The sequence below is a fragment of the Lissotriton helveticus genome, chromosome 10 (assembly GCF_964261635.1).
Source record: "Lissotriton helveticus chromosome 10, aLisHel1.1, whole genome shotgun sequence".
Taxonomy (NCBI): Eukaryota; Metazoa; Chordata; class Amphibia; order Caudata; family Salamandridae; genus Lissotriton; species Lissotriton helveticus.
This window is the reverse complement of record NC_136071.1, coordinates 941200119-941227476: the sequence shown is the minus strand read 5'-3', so window position 1 is coordinate 941227476 and position 27358 is coordinate 941200119. Positions and strand designations below refer to the sequence as shown.

The window sequence follows — 27358 nt, the reverse complement described above, 5'->3', positions numbered from 1 at the left end:
GGAATTACCATCCAAGTGCATGTGGCAGTGCATCACGGGGTCTATGAATCTAAAGGCGACCACATTCTCACCTCTCCAGAATTGGGAATTAGAAATGGCCAGACCTACTTGACAACACTTCCTCAGAGCAGCATCCCTTCCAGTACCACAAGATTATCCTTGTCAGGGTAAAAGCTCTGTGGCTATAAACTAAAAATATAATAACAGTAAACGTGCAAAGACTGGCATGGATATTATATTGTGCTAACAGCAGAACATGATCACAGGAATAGATTTCATGCTTTTGCCAAGTAAGACGTGTGTCTGTATAAAGTGTTTTTGTTGCCATAAGCCTTCATGACTAATTAGATTAGTTTTGTGGTCCCATGTGTCACGAGGAAGAAAAGCAGAAGCAAATAGCAGATGTATCACTTCAATTGATTGGCTACTGTGCATTTTGGTTTGTGACCATTACTACATTTTAAATATTTTTGCATGTTCTGTATGAAAATGATGCATGTCATATTTGTCCAAAACTTCAAGATTATGATATTAGTGAAAGCAATTTCCAAACGTACACAAGTATGTAAAAGCACGGGGCTAACACGTGCTTTCGTAAATACACCACTCGGTTCAATGGATGTTCATTTCTGTTATTCTTTAGTTTGCAACTACATTTTAAAGGGCTACATTGCATTCTACATGTACTGCCGTTACACTACCACCTTGCTTCCACAATCTCAAGGAATCTGTTAGTTTTCTGTCACCCTCCCTTTTAGGCTATTGTTTTAGTTAATAAATTAATCTACATACTTAATACTGCAGTGAGTTCCATGACGTAATTTATGAATGACTTACGCTATCACATCAAAGATGTTATAAAAGTAATTTTAAAGCAAATACCAGACCGTAGTCAAATGTTTACATTCAATCTATTGACAATTTGATAGGTTTTTGAAAGGTGGGACTCAAGAGACATGTAACTCTTATGTTATAAAATGCAAGCTGGAAATCAACATGCATACCAGAAGAAACAGATAGGTAGGGCTTGCGGAAAGACAGATGGTGGGGTTAGAATAGAGATGTGGGTTGAAAACCGGAAGTGGAAGTTAAGATGGCAAGAGAAAAGGCAAGAACATTTAAGAAGTAGTTTGTCTTTGATTGAGAGTCCCTGTGGATTAGAACAGTTTTTTTTATATATGGGTGCTGGACAATCTGAGAATGGTACGCCTGTGACCTTACTCTGTGAGGTGTGTCAGCAGCGTGGACACAATTGATTTTACCACTCTCCTAACTCACCGGTTAACCTTGTGTTGATACGGCTATTATTGTATCGCTCAGGTGGACTGCAACTTTTGACCTCACCTCCTCTCTTACAAATCTCACACTTTGATGCATGGAGTCCTTAAAAACTCCTCTCCTCTCCAATTCCATTTCATTTCAATGTATACATTTGCTCGTTGTTTTCTTTTAAATGGTCCTTTGAAGTTTAATCTCATTCGAGTGAAAATAACACAAAACTTAGGGGCAACTTTACAAGCCCCTTAAGCCAGATTTGTGCTGCCGCTGCATCACAAAACGGCAGCGCAAAGCCAGCGACATGCTCTGGGCTATTTACAATGTGACGCATCTAGGGAGATGCGTCACATTGTAAAGCCTTGTGCCACATGTGGGCATTCCTGCACAGGGGGGTGGGGTGTTCCGACGCAGGAATGCCTACGAAAAGTGACTCAGTGAAATCTACAAGATTTCACTCAGTCACTTTTACTGCCATACTGCGCAAAAACCCTGCGCCTGCTTGAAGCAGGCGTAAGGATTGACGCAGCATGTTAGGGATAGGGGCACCCAGAGCCTTGCTGGAGCTGCGTCGCTCTTGCAACGCAACTCCAGCAACCCGCTGCCTTTCCGCAGGGGGGGATGCGAATCTGCCCATGCGTCTGCCACGGTGCGCCTCATTGTAAATGCGGCGCATCAGTGGTGGTGCACGGGTGGGCAGATGCGTTGCAACTCTTCTGGCGCATCCCTGCTGATTAGCAGAGATGCGCCAGAAGTAGTAAATCTGCCTGTCAGTTTTTATTAACAATTTAGGTCGACTTTCACCTCAGTTTTGCTCATTTATTATAGTTTTTTGTCATGTGTCTTTTATCGGTTTTGCTGTCAAATGTATTCATTGGATGTGCACCAACAACTGTCTTAGATTCAATCCTGATAAAAAGGAGGTATTGACAGTGTATGGTAAGACATCCGGGCAGCTGCTGAAATCCTGCCGCGACAGTGAGGTACCAGTGCACTGCCCTGATCGGCAGATCTCTGTCGTTCTAGATGACGGAAAATCTATGTTTGCATGCAAGGAGGACGGATTTCTTTCCTGCACCTTCGCTAACTGTTCTTCCTTTGTTAAAATTACAATCAAGAGTGTTAGTAGTAACATTTGTTATGTAATTGACTCTTGACTTTGCTAACATCCTCCATATGGTGTTGCCGAAATGAGCCTGTATGAAGACCACACATGATGGATAATGCAGCAACTAACACGTGCAATCAGACCTGCAGAAATGACCACAAATGTTCAGAACTGATCGTTGTCCTTTATAGGCAGATGCTTGAAATAGAGTTATATTTCAACAGGTTCTCTGTATCAGGACATGGGTACATTATTCCCGAGTACTAAGGAGTCATTCCATGTCTATAGTCGGGAAATTCCAGAATTCAGTGGGTTCCCTCAGCTTTCCCTGGCGTGTATTGGGGTGGTAAAACTGTGAAGCACACTGTCAAGTACTATAATTAGTTCAGCATTTAACATCCTGTAAAAACAAATGAGCTGTTGTTTCTAGTGGTTAGCTCTGCTGTAGTGATTTTGTTTTACGTCCTGGTCTCCAAGAGCACGTGGAAATTACTTCGATGTGTTGGTCTTTTTACACTTTGCAGCAAAGTGGTATAAACTGATATTTCACTTGTAGACATAATGATCATCAGGAGACTATGTAAAAAGTGCGAAACTAAAATTGATGCAATCTTATTTGCTTTTTTTTAAAGGTCATAGGTTGTGTAGATTTTTTTTATTTGACAACTGATGGTCTCCCCATGAACTTATAACTTGGCTGAATGGTGTGCAAGTTATGGTCAGATTACTGTAAATTGGCAATCCGGCTTTGGCAAATGTGAGATGGCATTATTTATAAATTGCTAATATCTTTGCTGTACATCAAGATGCTATTTTTGTGATTAGTCTGTGGTATATAAATAAATAATACCGGGACTATTTTTGACTAGATGAACAATAACAGATAGCTCAATAAATAAGAGGCAGGATCCGATGTGTCCGAGTCAGAAGGATTTATTCAGGCAAAAAGGAAGGGACTGGAACGGGACAGCCTGAAATAAAACAGGAAGGACGGAAGGCAGCTGCAATGCTTCATCGACAGTGCAGCATATATATAGTAATACATTTACATTACATTACATACAGTAGGCGTAACTTATGACAAACGTAAGATATGAGTGCATGGGTGGAGAAAGAAAGGCGTGTACAGGGCGTACACTGAGACATGTGGTATGAAACGTCACAGAAGTGTCATGAATGGGGCGGAAACATGAAGGGGGCTACTCGAGCTGCTGGGACCTTTAACCTAGTGGTGCGCGCAAACGGGCAATGACGTGTTACCAGGGAGAACTGGGGGCTATGACTTCTGCGCTAGAAGAGGAGACTAAAGTCTGCGGTGTCAGGACGACATGTACCTATAGCATATCTGGTATCTGGTGTTTGGAGTACATGTTGATAGAATCCAAAAGTTATCAGGGCAGAGGCTACTTGACACTAAGACTGGTGCAGGCATTATTCTACATGTATTGCGTGTGCTAGGAATATTCGATGAATATTAATACAGTATTTCTCTTACATGGAGACAGAGAGACTAGACCATAGCTGGAACTGTTGATGCAGTTCAGTAGCTTAGGAATGCAGAGAAGGAGGGCTGGACTGATAACTAGAAGCATAACATACTCTTGGCAGACAGGCAGGCAGAGCCAGGCCGGGCCGGGCACTGTGAGGCAGGAAATAAGTGAAGGGTCAGGGATGTAGGTGGGGGCTGCATCGCTCCTCGGAGAGAGTTCAGGAAACTGGAGCTGAATCTGATGTCCGGGCCCTTTTGAGGCCTAGACACGGGGACAATGCGATGAATTAACGTGCACACTGTGAAACGTGGCAACATAGGCCTAATACTCGTTGCTTTCACGAGAACTGGAAACTGGCATACTGGTGTTGGACACAACTGTAATTGCGTCTTTAATCGATCATAGGGGGATACATGCATATCGATCATGCACATATAACATAGAATGGGGAACACGTAGGCACATACAACATGGCAAATTTTACTTTTCCACATTCCCTCCTTGTGCCCTACGTTTCCATTAGGAAACATCAATATTCATGATACCATCTATCTGTTCATATAGCATCATTTGCTCGTCTCGAATTGTCTTGGGACGGGATTTAGGACTAGGAATACAAGAGGTAGCACACATGCCGCAAATCGCAGGGCCACATTGTAAACAGAGGCAGCAACTGAATATGATCATTACTGCTATACCTAGGAATAACAATACTTTCCATCCCCAGGCAGATATGATACTCCAGAGCCAACCGGACCATGTCCAGGTGCCTGGATTCTGGTGTAACTGATGGGCTATTTTATGAAGTCTGGTTATAGCTGAATAAACAGACGGCGCGTTATTAGGAATGAAAATGCAGCAACTAGATCCGATGACTCTACAAGCTCCTCCTCTATCGGCCAGTATGACGTCAAGAACGAGATGATTTTGGAGCACAACAAAACGCATAGCAGATTGCTCTTCGGTTAAGTTACCTAGAGCGGAAGTAGTCTCATTCACTACTGCTTCAAGGGTTCTGGTTAACCTACGTATTAACTTACTATTCTGGACAGGACCTATAAAGAAAAAGAAACCTTTATTGAAGTCTTGATATTGTTCTAGAGCAGTTTCAGTTTGATCGACAATTGGGGACTCAGTCTCCCTTCTATGTCTAACGTGTACTAGATGTGTATTTCTGTGATAATCGGACGGGGCTAGGAAAACTGGTGGCAGTAGGAAGGCAATGTAACATGTTCCATCCCAATCGAGGGGCAGACGAACATATGCGGTCTGACCACAAACAAAATAAGAATGACGTGAGGCTTTGAAAATAGATTTCCCACTGTCACTATACTCGACAATAGTAGTACAATCACTATGTCCTACATGTGCGGAACCATTCTTTCTGACACATAATTCGCCTTTGACGGGTAGTACTGAAATAGCAGGCAAATCTGGAGTAGTATCGGACTGAACATTTAAGACCATGAAATTCGAGGAATAGTTACCTAAATCATATACTTCATTTTCTAGATCTAACCCTGTTCTATGGGAAAGACCTTGCTTGTCTGGGAAACATGTACGATTCAGAAGGGACATATCAGTTGAGGAAGACGTTAACGTGGACCATGCTCCACACGAACCATTATGTGAAAATGGATAGGGAAAAAGTGGCAGAACTCCCTTCGGTGTCTGAAAAGGGGGGAGTCGACCACACACCCAACAATTAGTGGCATTGCTGGTCTGGTGTGAATAGTGCAACATTCGGATAAAAGTGTTGTTACGCATAGCAAGACGATAAGATAACTCGTGAGGAGGCAGATCACTAAATGTGTGCTCTACTGTAACATTAGAAAACATATGTACATGTGAAATAGGAAAACATAAATGTAACGCATAACCTATGCATGTAACCATAAGACTTAGGAACAATAAAAAGAATAGAACGATAATACATCTTTTAGAGTTTTGACTAACTCTCTCACTGTGTGGGTCTATCTCATACATGTCAGGAACCTGTCTAACCGTTTCACCCGAGAGGGACTTAGACAATTAAACTGGCTGACTTATTTTACTAGACCGGAGTTTTGATTTATACTCCTGCTGCGGAGTTTTCTCTAACAGGGGTACTTTAGTTTCATAGTCTGGACAGTTCTTGGGAACTGGGCAGTCCTTGAGAAATGTTTTAGGTTTCAGTCCATGGAATTTTTTAACGTGGCTCATATGTAGCCACCCTTTACGATTTTCCAGCTTTACTGCTGTCCGGGTGGTGAGGAGGACCAGGCGGGGCTGTTTCCAACGGGGCTCCAGCGGACTTGAACGATCAAAGTTTCGAACCAGAACGAAATCCCCCGGAACGACTTCATGCGGTTTCACTTCGGTGTTGTCTGGAAATGCAGCGGCAACCTGTGAACGACAAGATTGTAGTGCAGACATCAAGGAGGCAAGGTAATCTGTCAGCATATTACTGTCAACATCGGTTATGCCACGGGGTCTAGGTGTACCCCACATGTTGGGGGGGCGGCCAAATACTATCTCATACGGAGATAGACCTGAACGGGAGTGGGCAACCATTCTCATATAGAAAAGAGCAACTGGCAGTGCTACTATCCAATCTACACCTTTCTCTGCACACACTTTGGCTATGCGGATTTTCAAAGTCTGATTATGTCTCTCTACGAGACCGGCTGCTTCAGGATGGCGTACACAATGGAACTTCCACTTGTACCCTAACAGAAGGGATACTTGTTTCATGAGCTCGGATGAGAATGGCTGGCCGTTATCTGAATGCACGACCCTAGGTAATCCATAGCGGGGAAAATACTCACGAACCAACTGTCTGGCAGTGGTCGCAGCTGTGTAATCTGGAACTGGATATGCTTCTGTCCACCTGGACAAAGCGCATACAACTACGAGGACATACTTGAAACCTCGACATCGCTCCATCTGAATATAATCCATTTGGAGGACTTCAAAAGGGTGGTCAGGAGGATGGAATCCACCTTGTTCCACCGGGACACTTTTACCTGGATTGAACTGACAACATATCATACAGGTACGTACTTTCTGCTTGGCTGCTGCTCGTAAATGCTTGTTAAACCAGAGGTTCTGGATACTGTCTAACATGGCTTTTTCTCCTAAATGTGCTGGACTATGTGCGGTGTTAATAATGACTTGAACCATAGAGTCGGGGAGAAACCATGTGGCTTTTCCCTTCGTCAACCATCCTTGATCTGTCTGGACCCCTCCTTGTTCGGACCATTTCTTGATTTCATCAGGAGTAGCATGTAACTGTATGTCTATGACATCTTGTGTAGGGTCCTTAACTGTCATACAAGTAGTCTGATCTGGAGTGAGTGTCTGTGTCGTGTTAACTGGAATGTCTGGAGTCTGAGCTGTAAGCTTGGCTGTTCGATCTGCTAGATCGTTACCTTGGGAAATGGTATCAGTGACTTTCGTATGTGCCTTGCACTTCATAATAGCGATAGCTGTCGGTAAATGTATTGCATCTAACAGAGCTTGAATGAGGAGACCATGCTGAATCTTGGTTCCATGAGAAGTCATAAAACCTCGTTCCTGCCAGAGCACTCCAAAGTCGTGTACGACTCCGAATGCGTAACGTGAATCTGTGTATATGTTAACTTTCAGGTTCTTGGCACGTATGCAGGCTTGGGTCAGAGCGACAAGCTCTGCTGCCTGAGCAGACAGGGTGTCAATACGATGTGTTTCTATAACTTCGGTGTCAGTAGTCACTGCATACGCGGCTACTAGTTCTCCTGTACTTGTTCTCATACATGAACCATCCACATAAAGTGTCAGGTCGGGATCAGGTAATGCAATATCTGTCAAGTCTTGTCTTGGCTTTGTCATGGTGTTAACAACTTCCACACAGTCATGTGTGGCAGGATTTGAAGTAACAGACGGTAACAGTGTAGCGGGATTTAAAATGTTGCAGCGTCTGATTTCTATGTGTGGCTGAAACAATGTCAGTTCATAACCTGTTAAACGTGCAATTGTCAAGTGCTGAGTCTGTGTTCGGTTTAAAAGAACTTCCACGGAGTGTGGAACTTGTACTGTCAAGGAGTGTCCTAATACTATGGAATCACTCTGTCTGATAGCTAGAGCTGTGGCTGCAACTGACTTGAGGCACGCAGGCAGAGCCTGGGCCACCGGATCTAATGTGCTAGAAAAATAAGCACAGGGCTTGTATTGTCCTGCTTGATCTTGTGTGAGAACAGATAATGCAGTACCATCACGTTCTGTGACAAAAAGTGTAAAAGGCTTACTGTAGTTCGGTGTTGCTAGAACAGGTGCATTACATAAAGCTTTCTTTAACTCATTAAAAACAAGTGTATGTTCCTGGGTCCAAGGGAGGACAGTCGATGCGGCTGCCTCCTGTGTCGTTAACTGTATCAGTGGCTTGGCTAGAAATGCGTACTGAGGAATCCATTGTCTGCAGTAAGAAGTGAGGCCGATAAAAGCTCGTACCTCCTTCTGTGTCTTGGGCTGTGGAAGACGTGCTATTAACTGGATACGGTCAGGTGTCAACTGCCTACCCCTCTTGGACAGTAAGTGTCCTAAGTAGACCACTTGCTGGACACAGAATTGTAATTTGGAAGGGGACACCTTGTGCCCCATCTCGGCCAGAAAATACAGAACTGTAAGTGACGCACGCTCGCAGTCACGTTCAGAACGGGCTGTGATCAGTAGATCATCGACATACTGGAGCAGGGCAGTGTCAGTTGGCATGTGAATATTGTCTAGTTGTCTTTTAAGGGCTTGACTGTAAATGCTAGGACTTTCTGTGAAACCTTGAGGTGCTCGTGTGAATTTATAGCTTCTTCCATTTAAACAGAAACCGAAAAGGAACTGGCTGTCTGGATGTATGGGGACACTGAAAAATGCGTTCTTGAGGTCTATAACTGTAAAGAACGTGGCTTCAGAATCAATGGCTGTCAATAGAGAAGAAATATCTGGGACTACTGGGTACTGGGGTATGATACATTTATTAAGTTCTCGAAGGTCAATCACTAATCGATAAACTGGAGGTGCATTTGGATCAGTACGTTTCAGGACTGGAATGATAGGAGAATTACATACGTTGGAGTCAGTTTCTACAACCACTCCTTGAACAATAAGTTCGTCAATAATTTTGGATAAGGCTGCTACTGGTGGCAATTTGTACTGTCTGATTCGTGGTAAAACAACACCTTGCTTCAGAGTCACACGATGGGGTGTGATATGCATACAACCTACATCAGTTGGACCTTGCGCCCATAAATGCTGTGGTACATTCAATAATCTTGGATCAAAATCACGTAATACATAATGACCTTTAAAATCTCGCAAGAACAGGCGGACGCCTTCTGGGGAGCAGCATATGACTGCTCCTAATTCTTTCAGTGTCTTAATGCCTAACAAATTTTCTGGACAAGACTTCGTGAGTAACAAATCAGTAGTTCAGGACAATGGACCAACTTCTAGAGTAACTGGTTTTGATATTTCATTAACAATAGGCTTTCCTGAAAATCCAAGGGAAACATTTCTAGAGCCTGAGAGTGGAGCCCCTGGAACCTCGTCATGACTGATGGTAGTCCTACTTGCCCCTGTATCAATCAGAAACTTTCTGTCTTTCCCTAATACTTGACTATGTACATAGGGACCCTCTTGATCTACAGGTATCTCGATGAGAGGCAAGCCTACCTCCCTCTCTAGGCTGTTTCATGAATATGGCTGATAATCTGGATACTCTGTCTGTGCATACTGGTACATTTGCTGTGTAACATGCTGTGTGGCAGCAATAGGCTGCGGTGCGGTAACTGACTGTTGTGCATTCTGTGGTGGCTGGGAAGTCTGTGAAACTTGTTCTTGTCTAGGCGGACGTGGTCTTTCTTTGGTCTTACCAGTAGCTATGTTATGTTTCAGAACTGCACACTCGTTTATAAAATGACCTGGCTGTTTACAGTAATTGCATGTCCCTTTAACGGGAGCTGCAGGATGACTGGCTTGATTCGGACCCCTCTTCTGACTGTCTTGTGGAACAGATTGTGCAACTAATACTTTCATTTTCGTGTCTTTCATACGTCTCCTTTCGTGTTCCTGCTCTTCCCTGATTCTGTTCTGGTGATATTGAAGCATTTGAAGCATCTGCGACGGAGTATTAGCTTGCCAGGTACTTTCGACTTTCAGGACTCGATTTTTAACTTGTGGACTTGAATTCTCGACTAATTTGGTGACAAAAAGATGAGGGTATGACTCACTACTTGTTTTCAGACCACTATTAATAATAAAACATTTTTCAAATCTAGAATAGAAATCACTAGTATCTTCGTCTTGTTTCTGTTTGCAGGCTGAGATAGCATCCCAGTCTTCCTTTTTCGTGGCAAGTAATCTTGGCAAAACTTGTATCAATAACTCGGGCAATTCTTTAGCTTTATCCCCAAGACCGGTACCTGGTACTCGTATATTATCTTCAGCTTCTAGAGCTGTCCAATCTATCTTTTTCTCTCCCACCTCCCATTCTTTTTCCTTGAGTTTTTCATATGTGCCCGCAGGCAACAGGACCTTTAGCATTTTAATGATATCAGGATAAGTGTATTCTCCCATACGGAGCATGTCTTTTAATTCACGGTGGAACCCTGCTGGGTCTTTATCGTGGCAGGGAATTAACTTCTTCATCTCTAAGAGTTCCATCTTTGTGATAGGGGTGTAAACAAATACTCGTTCTAGACCACCACCATCTTTCTTGACTGGATGTACTTCTCGTAACGGATTCTGTCTGTCTATGTAGAACGGTTTACTTTCTGGGGGTGAGACGTGAACAAAATGTGGATTCAGAAAAGTTCGGTATTTGTGGCGCTGTTCTAGAATGACACTAATTAAATCGGTACCTAGACCTTTCCATCTGTACTGGAGTAACTCGTTCAATACATCATGTAGAGGACCTGGATCAGAATGCTGATCCTCATACAGCGTAATGAGGTGCTGGATCATATACATACCCACCAGACGCTGCTCGGCTGGGGGCAGTTTCAGAAACATTTGTGCCACTATTTCGTCTGGAAAAGTGGTAGAATCAGTAGTCCATCGGACTGCTGATCGGGCTAGTTCTTGCTCATGCATTGTACTGAGCTCGCTATAGCCTATTCGTAATTTCAGAATGTGATCGGTAGCTTGGAATACTTGCTCAAGAGAACACTGTTCTGGTGCTGGAGGAGGAAAAGCTTTCTTGTAATCTGGGCGTGAATGTCGGTCGGAAAGTCTAGTTCTACCTACATACGCTATTCTGGAGGGATTCTCGTTGTCTACCTCTTCAGTAGAAGAGTCGTCTTCTTTCTCGGTTGCTTGTTTCGCTTCTCGTTTCTCGTGTATCACTAGGATTTCCTTACGGATTTTCTTGTACATACTCTCTATACAATTTTGTGTCTTGTGTTTTCCCTCAGCTATATTGTCACTCCACCTAGTCAGGATTTTCATTTCTTCTGGATCTTTTTCTGGGTAATCTTGCTCTCTTATTAAACAGTTAATCAAAAACTTTAAAAGCATGAGCTAAGTCTCGACTTTTCTTTGAACCATGGCTTCGTGAATACTTTCTGGATTCACTCCTGTACGGATAAAACGATATATCCTTTCTAGATGTTCTCTCATGTCGGGCAGGGTTTCCAAAAAGCCGGCAACCCTTCTTAAACGTAATGAATATATGACCATGTAATCATCGCCTGGAACCGTATCATAACGACATTCAGTAAGTGCTCGCCTGATATCTGTGTATGTAGTCATTTTTGGCGTACGCTGTAACGCTAGTTCATGTAGCGTCAGCCGTCTGGTTTGAGGCGGGGTACGATGAGAACCTCCCCCCGCGGCTCCTAAACTAGAATCGTCGGTGTATACTGTACGTGCTGGTAGAGTGACTGGCAAAACGGGTGCATGGACTATGGGCTGGGCCGGGGGTGCTGTAACGGGTGCTGTAACATGAACTGTACCCACGGCACCAGTGGCTGGAGGAGCAGGAATTACATTATTAACGGGAGCAGGCGGGACAGGATTTGTATATTCTGGGACTGTATCGTCCAAATAGGACGAGAGAAAAATATCAGCTGCGGTCGGTTTGTGACGTAGCTTGATCGGGACCAATGGTGGCGGGAAATTACAGGGTGCTTCCGGGGTTGCTTTTGGCAAGCCCTCGGCAAGAAGAGGATACATACCCTTAATAAGGGCATTTCTCTGTCTGTCTGACTGTTCTGCTCTAACACGTTCACCTTCTTCGATTAATTCCCTTTCTTGGGCTTTTTCTGAGGATTCCCTACTTAATTCTGTTTTTCTGAATTCTTTTTCGGTTCTTTTATGAGATTCTTTGCGCCATAACTCGATGGCATCTTTCTGGGACTGTCTGGCTTTCTTTTTCCATAATGCTTCTTCTACTCGCATGATGCACTCGGCATCCCATGTACCTGATACGGGCCATCTATATTGCTGTTCTAGTTCCTTTGTGTAATCCGCCCATAAGTCTAGATATATTATGGCATCTAAGCCATGCTTGTGATACATAAAATGTCCTGGACTGTCCCTAGGAGGGACAGGAACTGCTTCTTTGAGCAACCCTTTTCTGGTCTTTAACTGACGTAATTTCGAGAATAAAGGCATTTCCGGAATATACTTGAAACACAATACACAATAATCACAGTAATAATACAGCGAACAAAGCACTCATACCACGACATAAAAATACATGGATAACAGTTCGAACAGACTATTACCTGATACACTGAGAACAGAACACATGAATTTCTCGAGAACGAAACTTACTAGAATTACTGGATGCACTGCTAAAACAGTACAGAACATACCGGTCCCATAAAGAGACACGTCAGGACCCGTATCCACCTAGGTGAATACTTCGTACTGGATCTGTGTACCCAAACCCATCGGACCAGGACCAACTAATGGTCCTGTCTAGATACTTCCCCTGCGACGGTACTCACCGGGAAAGCAGAAACTGGAAGGCCTCGGACCGGACTGGACTGCTACGACGTCGGACTACGAACTTCGGAAACTCCGGTTACAGGTGGGCCTCCGGATACTTCGGACCTTGCTCTCTCGGCTTGGGCTCTGGTCGGGACGAACCGCATTCCACACCGCTTCGTCTGGATGTCGGACCGCAGACTCCGTTTCCTCCGTGGGCCTGAGGGAGACTTGAAGCAGAAATATCTGCCGGTGCGCAGTAGAGTTCCGTCACGGCTGTAAAGGGTCAGGGGACATGCGTGGCATCGCCAGCGCGTGAGGAAGGGGCTCGTCCCTTTTCGGGCGCCATTATGTGGTATATAAATAAATAATTCCGGGACTATTTTTGACTAGATTAACAATAACAGATAGCTCAATAAATAAGAGGCAGGATCCGATGTGTCCGAGTCAGAAGGATTTATTCAGGCAAAAAGGAAGGGACTGGAACGGGACAGCCTGAAATAAAACAGGAAGGACGGAAGGCAGCTGCAATGCTTCATCGACAGTGCAGCATATATATAGTAATACATTTACATTACATTACATACAGTAGGCGTAACTTATGACAAACGTAAGATATGAGTGCATGGGTGGAGAAAGAAAGGCGTGTACAGGGCGTACACTGAGACATGTGGTATGAAACGTCACAGAAGTGTCATGAATGGGGCGGAAACATGAAGGGGGCTACTCGAGGTGCTGGGACCTTTAACCTAGTGGTGCGCGCAAACGGGCAATGACGTGTTACCAGGGAGAACTGGGGGCTATGACTTCTGCGCTAGAAGAGGAGACTAAAGTCTGCGGTGTCAGGACGACATGTACCTATAGCATATCTGGTATCTGGTGTTTGGAGTACATGTTGATAGAATCCAAAAGTTATCAGGGCAGAGGCTACTTGACACTAAGACTGGTGCAGGCATTATTCTACATGTATTGCGTGTGCTAGGAATATTCGATGAATATTAATACAGTATTTCTCTTACATGGAGACAGAGAGACTAGACCATAGCTGGAACTGTTGATGCAGTTCAGTAGCTTAGGAATGCAGAGAAGGAGGGCTGGACTGATAACTAGAAGCATAACATACTCTTGGCAGACAGGCAGGCAGAGCCAGGCCGGGCCGGGCACTGTGAGGCAGGAAATAAGTGAAGGGTCAGGGATGTAGGTGGGGGCTGCATCGCTCCTCGGAGAGAGTTCAGGAAACTGGAGCTGAATCTGATGTCCGGGCCCTTTTGAGGCCTAGAAACGGGGACAATGCGATGAATTAACGTGCACACTGTGAAACGTGGCAACATAGGCCTAATACTCGTTGCTTTCACGAGAACTGGAAACTGGCATACTGGAGTTGGACACAACTGTAATTGCGTCTTTAATCGATCATAGGGGGATACATGCATATCGATCATGCACATATAACATAGAATGGGGAACACGTAGGCACATACAACATGGCAAATTTTACTTTTCCACAAGTCCCAAATGGTTTCTGGTGTATACCGGATTTATAAGTCAAAGGGTTTGTATTTTGTGAAATGCTCTTATCACGGGTTGTTAATGCCATTTTGTAAGTACAACTAGTATTGTGATATTTATCAAATGTAAAAAAAACTTGACCGCATGACTCCTGATATTTTGTTGGTATGTCATAGACTTATAGAAATCTGTGTACAGAATTGCAGACGCTTTAATATTAACTTCTCTGAAATGTGATAGCCTTTTTTAATGGACACTCATTTTCAGTCTTCTCATATTCTAGTGCCTAAACTGCTGATAGACAAAAAACTGTGTCCATAAATTTGGATTGTTATGTTGATCTGGTGTGTAAATCCAGCCATGCAAGCTGCATTGACTAATACTACATATTCCACATTTGTGACCACTGGTATCTCATTAACTTTTAGTTTGGGTGCATGTTTTCATTTACTGCATTCTGATCTTTTGCTGGCTCTTGTGCCCGAATATCCTGACAATTTGTGTTAAGGTTTTAAATCTATTTCCTAAGGTCATCCTTCATGTAAGTATGCAAATGTTGAACTGGTTCAAGCAGTGTTCGCAGAGCACACACACATTGTGACAAGGAAAGCAGCTGTATCACTTATGAAAAGAGGGCCATACAGGAATTATTTTTTGATTTTTGGGATGCTAAAAGGATTACCTATATTTAATAATACATTAAACATCTGGGATTCTAACTCTGGGGTAAGGGGTAATCTCACTTCTGTCTATAGTAGTGGTAGGATTTGTGGTATTATCTTGGTTATAGCAGTGCGTTTGGTAGACTTTAGGAAGTATTCAGCTTCTCCATTTAATGGCCTTTGACAATGCATACAGATATTTGGAAAAATAACTTATTTCCCCATTTGTTTAGAGAGAGACCCCTGCCCCCCCCCATAAAGCCTCACTTATTGTCCCAAACTCTTGAAAGCATATAACCCCTGATCTGAACCAAAACGACATGGGGAACATCCTTTACAACGAAACTTTTACAACGCAGTGCTGTTACAGCGCAGGTTTTACAACGAAAACCAGTACAACGCATTGCGCTGGGGGCGCCCTAGGATAGGGAATAGATTTAATTTACTATCCAACACCTTCCCTAGTGTCCACGGGGACTAGAGTTGGAATAGTAAATTAAAATATTCACTATCCAGCACCCCAAAGCGCTATGCGTTGTAAAGGTTTGCGTTGTAAAAACTGCATTGTAACAGCATGCGTGGTAAAAGCATGCGTTGTAACGTCATACATCCAAACCACATACACCTCTGGAAAAGTTGCTCTTCTAACTTGCTTTGTGTTGGTCTCATAATCAGATAATAGATTGGAGACCAAAGAAATTTCAAATCAGGCCCACCTTGGAGAAGGCAGTAAATACCATGGGGACATGAGGGCGTGGTTGGGTCATGGTGCCCTGCCCTAAGAAGCCCACTAGCCTGCAACACACCGACAATAAGCCTGTTGCAGATTGGCCAGTCTGGCCATTACCAGACCAACACCGACCAGAACCTAATTTCCCCTTCTTTCATCCAGAACATGCATTTTGTAATGATCCAATGGCTATGCTCTCTAGTGGCAGAAAGAAGACATGCAGCCCTTCACAAATCCTCTAAATAAATGGATGCATTTGTTTGGCAGCTTTCAGACAAAGAGAAACCCCATCCCGTTGTGCGCTTCTGCTTTTGAGATTATAAAGTACAAATGCCAATGTTTCTAACAGAAGCATCTACAGTCACATAGCATTACTTACCATATCATCTTTGGCACTGTCTCTGAATCTGCCACAGTGTGCAGCGTGCAAAGTATCACCCCACAGGACTGAGGCACTGAAATGGAAGATGCTCATCTCCTGAGAAACGGATATTGAATACTAAGGAAACCTACTTCATTTCATTCATTCTACAGAACATTGTCACATTTTTGTGATCTAAATGATTTTGCAATCAGAAAGTTCAGTGTGGAGTGCCCCCTGATGATAATGGTCAACAAAAAGAGGAATACCAGGTTATTGTGACTAAAGGGACATGTGCCTAGGGCCAAAGGGCCTGCTACATAGAGGGCAGCCTTAACAATGGCTGGACAGACCTCAGTAAGAAGAGCATTCTAATAGACCAACCTAGAGAGGACTTCAGCATGGACTACAGACATGACGACAGAGATACGTAGAACAAATTTGACGTGTCAGACTAGGCTGATATTTTCTGTAGTTGTTCATGAGTTCGTCACATGGAATTGAAGCAGCACTTTCTTATCCAAAGCAACCTCCAAGGCTTTGCCACTATTGATCACAGAAGGAGCAATGCCAAATGACAAGAGGGTGATTAATAGGAATTGACATTGGGGGTCAGTTATGAGATTTTTACAAATTCAGCCCTGTGTGAGTTTAGCAAGAGCTATCCAGCCATATTTGTATTTTCTCGGTCTTTTGAGATCTGAGTGTGACAACCCTCAGGGAATACTTTTAGAAACAGTTGTATATCATAAGCGTATTGATAGTTGTCTATGTCAGTACACTACATCAAAGGGCTTCCTATATACATTGAACAGTGTGGAGGCTGCAGGGGAACCTTGGAGGACACGGTGGAGCATACTGAGGGAGAGTTCCTAATCCTGAAAACTTGAAAACAGTTGTTCAGATAGAGGAGAACCAATGAATTGATTGCCCCCAGTGCCGATGCAATAATATAGGCATTAAGGATGCTGTGTTCTACAGAATTGAAATCTACGGAGATATGCAGTATAAAGACAGGAGGCTCCTCTCTCAAAGGTGCTCAAAACATCTTCCATGTTTGAAAGCATGTCAGTGAGGGTATTACAGCCCGTCCCAAGCTCAGATGGCTAAACATGGGCAATACTCTTTAGCAGGCATGTTATTCAGATCTCCATAACTTTGGCTAAGCATAGAAGGCTGGCTACGGAGTGGTATTTTTTTGAGTCATCGAGACTTACACGTTAGGCAGTTGGGTAACTGACCCAGGGAAAATGAAAATGCATGAACATTTAAACAGTAGGCAGGAATGTGGGTGGTTAGGGATTTTAAAATGGTGGTCTGAATGAAGTGAACAGAATAGCAGGATGGTCTGAAGAACAAGATAGTAGGAATGGAATCATATTGTGGGTCTGAGACAGACTAGCCAGCAAGCCAGAGAGGGGCCAGCGTTAGCTTTTGAGAGGGGGGATTTTCCAGGCACAGGAGGATTTGCATCCCTTTAACTGTAGCTACCATTGCATTTACTGTAAAAATGTGCTTAGAATGCTTTGGTGGATTAAAAAGGATGGCGATGCCCCCTCATCCACCCACCCCTCTCCCCATATTCCGTTACCTCTGACTTAGCTACTGCACACTGTGCTCATTCACCTGGGACTAGGCAAAGTGCATTTTAGACAATATATTCAAGGGAGATAGAGTAAGACTGGACAAAGTAAGTGTCACACTCAATTTAAACCCAGAAAACATACTGGTTTTCATATGGCCATGCATAATTCTTTGCAGAGCAGAGATTCTATTTCAATCATATACGCTACATCAAATGTTTTGCAGGCATCATGTTGAGCTTAGCATTCAAGTTGTGTCCCTTAACATATGTTTCCTATTTCTCTGAAGGCAAAATATGTTTTAAACAATTCCGACTGTTTATACCTTCAGCTCTGCTTTCTCTTTGGTTCTCTTGAAAGCTGTCTGAGGCTGGCATTCCTGCATCCACAAAGAGCGCGAGGAAGAAATTGACCCGCCAGCCATTTACACTGTGCACGCTAAATCATCATTGTTTTATTTTATGGCAGGATTGACTTTTATTTATGCAATCAAAACATGGATATTCCCACTAGCAACTTGATAAATTGATAAATTGCCACCTGCAATTGCAATTTCACGCTGCTGCCTTTGCAGGACTATGCACTCATTTGCACCGACAGGCCAGTGCAGCATGACATTGCAAAAGGGCAATTGGTGCAAAATATGTTTTTGAACTGGTTGATTGGTGTAAACAACGATGCAAAATTGACAACACAAGAGCAATCGATGTAATCCAAGCGAAGCCGCCACCGTGCTCATGCATTGGGGGTGCTTTTTGTATTTAAGCACGCCCGTGTTTCACTAGTAGTACTTCAGTGTTTTCCAAAATATTTGGTAGGATGCTAACAGTTAGACATTCAGTAGTTTTAAGAATTTCAGGAGGTACCAACCAAACTGGTAATTCGGATTTGTGCAGTAGTTTCACATGCATAATTGCCATCCCCTTTGGATTTTCCAGTGGCTTTCCCACAATGTATGACACGGTGGAGTAGAGCCTGCTAGAAGAGAATTTCCAGTGGAAATCTGTGCGCCAACATTAATTTCCCCTCCCATTTCCCATTCAATAGGGGATAACTCAGAATTCCATGAAAATGATAAAACTGGAATTGCGATTCTCTTGTTATGGGTACCGCATCAGAACTCCCGATGGAGTCAGAATGGGGGCCAGACTATCTCTTGACCTGTGCTATAGATAAACTGTTCAATTAATTGTCAGGTATGCAGAGATCTGGACTTGGAGTCAAAGGCGACCCTTAGCAAACAAGAACGGCCTAACTAAAAGGTCATTGTTATAAGCCACAACTCTTGCATACTGAGAAAACTTTCTAGTGGTTGTGAACCAAAATAATCAAAATCAGACAACAGAAAAGTAATCGAATAACCAAATAAGGACAGACATGTTAACATTAATTTGTGTTCTTGAGGTACGTGTTAGCAAAACAGTCTAGTAGAGAGATTGAATATAATTGAATATATGTGCCGTTTCAGTACGTTACAATGCAAATGTTGAAACAAGTATAGTTACCAATTTGACATAGAAAAGCATTAGCAAGTGCTGGAGTATCTTTAGTAGTAGACATAGGTGAAATATGTAGAATAAGCAGGAGTTGTAATAAAGAAATGTAAGATCATATATTTTCTCTGCAAATCCTGTCTTGTGAAAAATACATTTATTTTAATCCAACGTCCAGTTGTTAGTAGTCACGCAACAACCAACCGATATGCATGCTGGCTGTAACTGCGTGAAACAATGCCTTTCTTAAAGTACACATGCCCATACAACTTAGTGAAATCAAGAATTTGTTGTTGACAAATTGCTATCTATAGGTAAATAGACAATGTAACAACAACCATTGGCAAATCCAATAGGTCTTGTCTATAAAGGTTTTAGCTGAGCTGTTGGCTTCGCCAATACCTATTGTGATGCTGTTCGGCATCTATAGAAAAGAAATAAAGGCCAAAAGGAAAAAGAAACAAGCATTTACAATGCAATGGTTTCGCCTTTGGAAAAGTTAGAGCTATAGGCATTGTAAATGACAAAATTTGTATTTATGTGTTGGTTTTGAAAACAGATAAATAAATGGCATTGTCATTTACATTGCCAATAGCTTAATCTCTCGCAAATGTGAGACCTATTGTACCCTATGGACGAGCTCAGCAGACAGCAATTACTACCACACACACACACACCCAGAGCCAGCCACACACACCCAGAGCCAGCCACACACACCCAGAGCCAGCCACACACACCCAGAGCCAGCCACACACACCCAGAGCCACACACACACACACCCAGAGCCACACATACACACACACACACCCAGAGCCACACACACACACACACACCCAGAGCCAAACACACACACCCAGAGCCACACACACACACACACCCAGAGCGCCACACACACACACACACCCAGAGCCACACACACACACACCCACTCTCCCCGCACCTAACAAAACAAGCCCCCACCGCTTTGTGGCACTCTATACTCTCTCTCATACAGAATGATAATGGGACTGATAGCAGTCTGTGCCAGGTCGGGGAGGGGTTGCTGGAGGCCACAGATCACAGCAGGGGTGTGAGCTGGCCCCTGCAGTGAGAGTTTCAGGCTGGGCTCAAAATACCACACTTAGGTAACCCACCCGCTGCGAAACACACTCAACAAGCAGTTCCACACCACCCCTACTCGAAGGGCAGATTATGGCCACACAAACATCCCTCGGGGAAGGCCCCGCCCCCATGAGCAAATCGGCAATGGCAAGCAAGGTCGACAGCAAAGTGTCAATACTCAGGAGAGCAAGCGATTGGTGAACGTGGGATGGGCAAATAATGCATAAAATGCCATAGTCAGTGAACCATAGGTTGGAGTCCCCCAAACCGGGCAGTCATGTTTCAGCACAGAGAGGAGTCTTTTTCTGTTGGGCCTTACGTCATACAAATAAGGCCGTATTTTAGTGGTTCACTTGGCAAGCTCCCTGAAGACCTAGGTCGCGGCCGCCACTCACGGGATCCAGACAGGTTCAAATCAAGGACCCAGGCCGAGGATGAAACGGAGGTGCACAGCGCCGCTCGTGTCCACGATCACACAGGCAGGCGCACCGCGGTGGGGAGGTGCTGTTCACAAAGAAGCTTGCACGGCGCAGGGAGGCCTCTCTCTGCCGCTGGGCCTTCTAAGGTTGCAGACTTCCGCGTATGTCACGGATCATGTCAGCATTTATTATGCAGCATTTTCAAGAATAAAACTAGGCGGGTGGGAGGGACAGAAAGTACTTTCCTGGAGCTGGTCCTATAAATCTCTCTGACAAAGGTGCCTTCTGGAGAAAGATAACCCCTGCCCGCAAGCAGCGTCGCCTTTATTGTTACACTGATCATCAGACCCCCTCACGAAACTGACAGGATGTTGCAAAATGGATTCTGAAAACAATCAGTACTTCAGTTGAGCCCTTTCCATCTTTTTAGGTTTCGGCGAATAAACTCAAAACAAACGTGCTAGGAAGTCCGTGACGTTCACAGCTGAATTGTGTTTACATTTTGACTTCAGTAACGAACTAAACTGCAGTAATAAACAAGGCCACGGACAGTGGGCGGGCGGGAGGGAGGAAGCACGGACAGTGGGCAGGCGGCAGGGAGAAGGCACAGACAACGGGACGGCGAGAAGGAGGGTGTGGGGGGCGGGATTTATCAATCTAGAAAAAGCAAATAAACTCAAAACAAACGTGCTAGGAAGTCCGTAACTTTCACAGCTGAATTGTGTTTACATTTTGACTTCAGTAACTAACTAAACTGCAGTAAAAAACAAGGCCACGGACAGTGGGCGGGTGGGAGGGAGGAGGCACGGACAGTGGGCGGGCGGTAGGGAGAAGGCACAGACAACGGGACGGCGAGAAGGAGGGTGTGGGGGGAGGGACTTAAAAAAAGACCAAGAAACGCCCCCGAATCGCGTTCTGACAGGGAAAGAGTGATTGACAGCCAATCTCTTCCAATGGCTAGCCTCCATTTATGGAGCTAGCCAATGGAAGAGAAGGCGGGACAAAGCCCCACACTGTAGGATCATAAGATTTCACCCTGTGCGAGCACTGCTGCGCAGTGCTACGGCAAGGCGAAACCTAAAAAAGGCTTATTGATAATGCTGAACAGCATCAGAACAAAGCAAAAATCGCTTCGGCGTGATGACTTATTTGCAAGCATATATCACAATGCATGTGTCAGCATACAATATGATATGGTGGCCATTTTTAAACATTTACCATACCAAATGGTGGACAGCAATCTTGGAGCAGTAGTTTAAAAAGGAAAAGAAAAGAAGCATGAAAGAACCTTTATAGAAAGGAGCTGCCCAGTTGAGGTTGCAAATTGCAGCTGCCAGGCCCTACTAAATGCTTTAAAGAATTACGTCAAATAAAATTGGTTGGAGAGTGGGGTGGGGGTCACACAATTCTTACACAGAGGAGAATTGTCAGGCTAAAGGCAGAGGTGAGGTTGTTGTCTTCTAATTGGTGATATTCTCGCATACTCTTTGGGCCCGATTCACAGAACTAACTTAAGACAAAATCCTAAACTTACTACTTTTGGTATTCACAGAATGCACTTACTACTTTTGGTATTCACAGAATGGATTTACGACTACTAATTTTACATCCACACTCGGGCCGGAAATTCAGGACCGGAGGCGGAGCTTGCAGACTGGAGGTGGAGCTTGCGGCTTGGAGGCGGAGCTTCCAGCCCAGAGGTGGAGATATCAGCCATGGCTAAATCCCCACCTCCGAGCCAGAAGCTCTGCCTTCAATCCAGAAGCTCCGCCTCCGGGCCGCAAGCTCCGCCTCCAAGCAGAAGCTCTGTCTCCGAGCCGCAAGCTCCGCCTTCAAGCCGGAAGCTCTGCCTCCGGGCTGGAAGCTCCGCCTACGGACCGGAATTTCCAGCCCGAGTGCGGATGTAAAGTTAGTAGTGGTAAATCCATTCTGTGAATACCAAAAGTAGTAGGTGCATTCTGTGAATACCAAAAGTAGTAAGTTTAGGATTTTGTCTTAAGTTAATTCTGTGAATCAGGCCCTTTTTCTTGAAATTGGTGCCATGGAGAAACAGGGCAGTTCTTTTGTGGAGCATAGCTATTGCCTCCTTCTTGCAAGTTCTAAAAAGAGTCTTATGTATCTTAATAATACAGACTATTTTACCACTTTATCGCTTGAACAATTCTTTTTGAAAATATGATCACCAGTAAAATATGCAGGGGGAGAAATTTATTTTTTAGTTCAACTTTTAACATGGTATTTGCAACTATAGCTGTTGTGTGCCATGGTTAACATAGCTGTCACCGCTGATGCCATGATTTTATTCCAGAAATTCTGCATCTGGTTTACCCATCAGAACTCACAGATCTGGATTCTATTATTCCTTCGTGACTGATGATTGCGTCAATCATTTTAACTCTGTTGTTTGAAGAATAAGTAACTGGAGCTCATTTTAAAGGCAATCATCCAACTGTGATTGTCTGACGCAGTACAAACACTTGCTTCACTCTCTCCTTACTTTATTATTATCTTGATTCCATCAATTTGCAAAATTCCAGTAATAATTGTATTGTTCTTGTGATGCTGTTTTTAATTTAATATAGTTATTGTAAAGTTTTCTTAAGATGTTTCTGTGTTTAATTAAATGTTTTGCTTTATTAATGGTCCTCGTACTAGACCTCCATAACATCTGTTTACAGAATTTTCTCACTGCTATCGCTGATCCAAAGAAGATGTGCTGTCATCTAACTATTCAGGATGCTATGTCACCCCAAACTGTTCATACTTAAATATTTTGGCTATTTTTATTGGTTATGTTGAGCCTAATCCAAACTTAGGGTTCTCAGGCTCTTGTCAACATTTTTGGATTGATTAATTACACCAGTGGACAACCAGTGAATAGGACGTCTGCTAAAACAAAGTTTTAAGCATCTTTCTGGCTTAATCATAGATTATTCTGTTTTGATCATGATTGGTAAAAAATGGGATGCTATATATATTTCCGATTCATAACACTGTTTTACAGGCCAAGTCAACCGTATTTTGCCTTCAAGGGCTTCTGATCCTTGACTATGAAAACTCTCTTCTCACATATACACCTACGCTCAGACTACTATACACTGCCCTTTTCTACAGCGGCTCATCTGACCCCTCCATCCCACAGCTTTGACCATCTTATAAACTGCCTGCCTTCAGTGAGGTGCAGCTATTCTTGCCCAGACACTTCTTCCAGAGAATACTTAAGTCTGGTGGAGAAGGCTTTTGGTAGCCTCCCTCACTGCACTTCAAGGTTCATGGTTTAAGACAAAAAACATATCTCTTCCCTTCTCTGTCTGTGCCCCACACATCTGTAATGACCCCTAACAATCACCTTTGATTTGCTTCTTGAAGATGGATCTTAAGATCCTACTGTTCCAACTTTCCTTGATCTGAGAGTCACACCAGCTTCATGACAACCATTATGACTCTCCTTAAAATCAATTTGAAACTATCAGAACTTGACTTTTATTTCTCGCTGGAAATACTTCTTGATGTCTTCTTGTCTTGCAGCTCTTCGACTTGTTAAAACGCTAATGCCTCGTAAGTGTCGGACATTAATATATTTTCACCTTTTTAGTGCAGTTTAAGGTCTGGATGCAGGAGCGTGACCAGTTAGCATATGCAAACGGCCTGGCACTTTCACTGCACCACCTGTAGCACTTTTTAATAACTAAGCTACAAACGAATTAATCTTTTGTTGAAATCTGCAAATATTGCAGTAGATGGTGGCTTATGTTGGAAGTATAGTAAACTCATAATTATGCAGAACATACAGTGGGCGCAGAATAGCACAAGTCATGTAGCCTTGATTATTACCTTTGTATACTTTGCCCTTCATTTTTATACAGTGCTTTGATGGCTTTGGGCTTTGTTAGAGCTATATGATGCTGCAAACAAATAAAAAATGTTACAGGACAGAGAGATCAATCCCTTCTCTCTGGAATTCTCTATATTTTGGGACTAGCATGCTGTTTTGGGTGAGTTTTAAAAGGTGACATTATACATCTGATCACCTTATTTATTGCACGTGCAAATGTCACCAGGCCTCAACGTTCCTCTGGGTATTTATTGGGTCCAATTGATGGTCTTCACCATAACTCATCAAGTCATACATGGGAATGCCCATCTTTCCTGAAAAAGAAGTCTAACAGATCTCCAAACAGATCTGTTTGCACCTTGGTTGGCTGCAAGCTGGTCATTCCAGTAATAAAAAACAGAGGAAGGATAGGGTTTGTTTTTTATGCAACAAATTGATCATCTTTCAAGTTGTTTCAAGTTGCTTAGGGCCTTATGCTAGTTTCCTTCATCGAGTTCCAATAGGCCATGTGAACAGTTGTACTCTACAGGTGGAAAAATGCACACTGTATAGTGCACAGGTGGAATACTGTACTGGTGGAAAAATACACACAGATAAGTGTAGCTGACAGCAGGAAAAAGTAATGATTACTGCATGCATACACAGTGGTTTTAAATATGTGTAGAGTATGCAGTTCATGTGTAGCCTTTGTCTGTGGGTGTAGTTTGGGATTTTAGATTGCATTAGTGATCAGGCCTGCATGCAGTCACTGACTCTATCAAAGTGCTTAAAGGTCATTCACTAGATGAATGAACAAATGGGAGACATTAACAGTAAAATTGTTACAGTCATGTTCATAAACTTTTAGAGAAATAAATGTACTTTTACAATGTAAGCGATTACCAACAATTTGTGCACAATTACATGCATAGTGGTAATACCATTCTGAATTTCATAGGAATTTTTGAGGCAGAGGGAGCAGCATTCTTACCCATTTATTTGTCACATTAATTGGCTTGTTTGATATCTTTCTACAGAACATATACAAGAAGTTGCAATAACTGGTTTCTTTTAACTCATGCACCTTTGCTCTGCCCACAACGGCAAGCTTATAATATTTTATTGATGTGCTTATTGATCGGAATATTAAACAGACCTATATACCTTGTTAATGTAGTCGTTTGACCTTATAGGCCCCACTGAAGAAAAGAGAATAACGTTTATTTATTCAGGCAGTTTATATAGCGGTACAGTATCACCTTGAAATCACGTCAAAGCACTAGGATTCCTAAAATAATTCAGAAAGATGGTTGATTGAGTCCACTTGGGTGTGAGACATGGTTCCCTCTTTGGTGTTCATCAGTCACTCTCCTTGGAGCTGGCTCTTTCAAAGGACTGTTGAAAACCTTATTATGTAGAGTTTTCTGAAGTGTTGGACTTTGCCTTTATGGTTCAGGACATTCCAAAGAAAGTACCTCTGGACTGCCAGAGGTTTGGGACAGATGTTTGTGACTTGAACCCTCTTTGCTGGATCTGATTGGATGGATTTGATGTGGCTGATCTCATAGTCTGTGCATGATCTAGAGGTGTTCGAAGTATTGTAAGTAGTTCAGCGCTTCGTACCCGTAAGCCTTACATATGGTGCATAAATTATGAAATTTAATTCTCAGCTTTACTGCAAACCAGTGGAGTGATCTCAATAAAGGGTTCACATGTCTTGTTTTCAGAGGTTCAGAGCTATTCTTATATTTATGAATAGTTTTCCATATGTGAAAAGGTTTTTTCAATAGCCTATAGTAGACAACTTTGGGTTGATCAAGGTCCCCAACCCTCCTGTCCATTGCACTTTATGTATAATTGAGCTTCAGTAATTTCTGAAACATGGAAAGCTAAAAAATGACACTCTTAGAAAAGGGTTCATTCATATGGTGCTTGTGAGGGTGTCAGGGAAGTGTTGTGCATGAAAGCTAAGATCAAAGGTCAAGGGGAAGCAGTTAGTGCCAAGTTGCAAATGTTTTGGGTAGCTAAGCATATTTATGTGTCTTTTTGGCAGATGTGCTTCTACTTGTGAGTTCAGGAACATATTGCTCAGTGAATGTCAAGTATTATTGGACTCATATATAAAATGTTGAATTTGGCTTTTTGGTTTAGGAACAGCTGATGCAGAAAATAAATATTCCTATTTGTGGTCTCATAAGCTGCATGCCAGATTGTTGTGAAAAGTTGGAAATATCCGAACCAACCTTAACTTGGAAAATTGTGGAACATTGGTTAAAAAGTAACATAGAATAGAGCAAAAAACTGAGGACAGGGCGTATACCGTATTAGTGGTATTGAATGCTGGTTTGAATACATGGGTCTTCTGCCGTTTTTGGAATGTTAGTTTAATAACAGTTTACTGCTGTGCATCAAGCAGTGGCGGCTCATCTGCTATGGCGGAGGACCGATGCCCCCCAAAAAACGCCAGGAAAGGAAAAATAAAACAACACTTGTTTTATTTTTCCTTTCCTGCTGAGTCTTGGGGGGGGGGTTGGTAGTGACAGGTACTGAGGGTAGTGGTAGTGCACTCTCATCACTGCTCATGATGGGTTGGCCGGTCATCTCAGGCCGGCCAAACTATCATGTGCAGTGAAAGCTCTCTCCAACTTAGCAACATGGCTGGGCTGAAGAGAGCAGGCTCAGACTCACAGTCTGTCCTGGAGCACAAATCAAGGGCTCTCAGGCCGATCCTGTGTGGAAAGCGGCTCTATTATCTTGCCATTCACTCCACCATTTTGTGATTCACTCCACCATTTTGTGCTATACCCTTCATGACTGACCTTCTCTCTGTATCACGGACACTCACACCCTGTTCGTGCTTTGCCCTGCTACAT

General features: G+C 43.2%; 1 protein-coding gene across 1 annotated transcript in view; it reads left to right on the top strand.

The window, feature by feature from the left end:
- The window catches only part of ITGA8 (integrin subunit alpha 8), a 713969-nt gene that overhangs the window by 65011 nt on the left and 621600 nt on the right, over positions 1-27358 (top strand). The gene's annotated exons all lie outside the window — the stretch shown is intronic.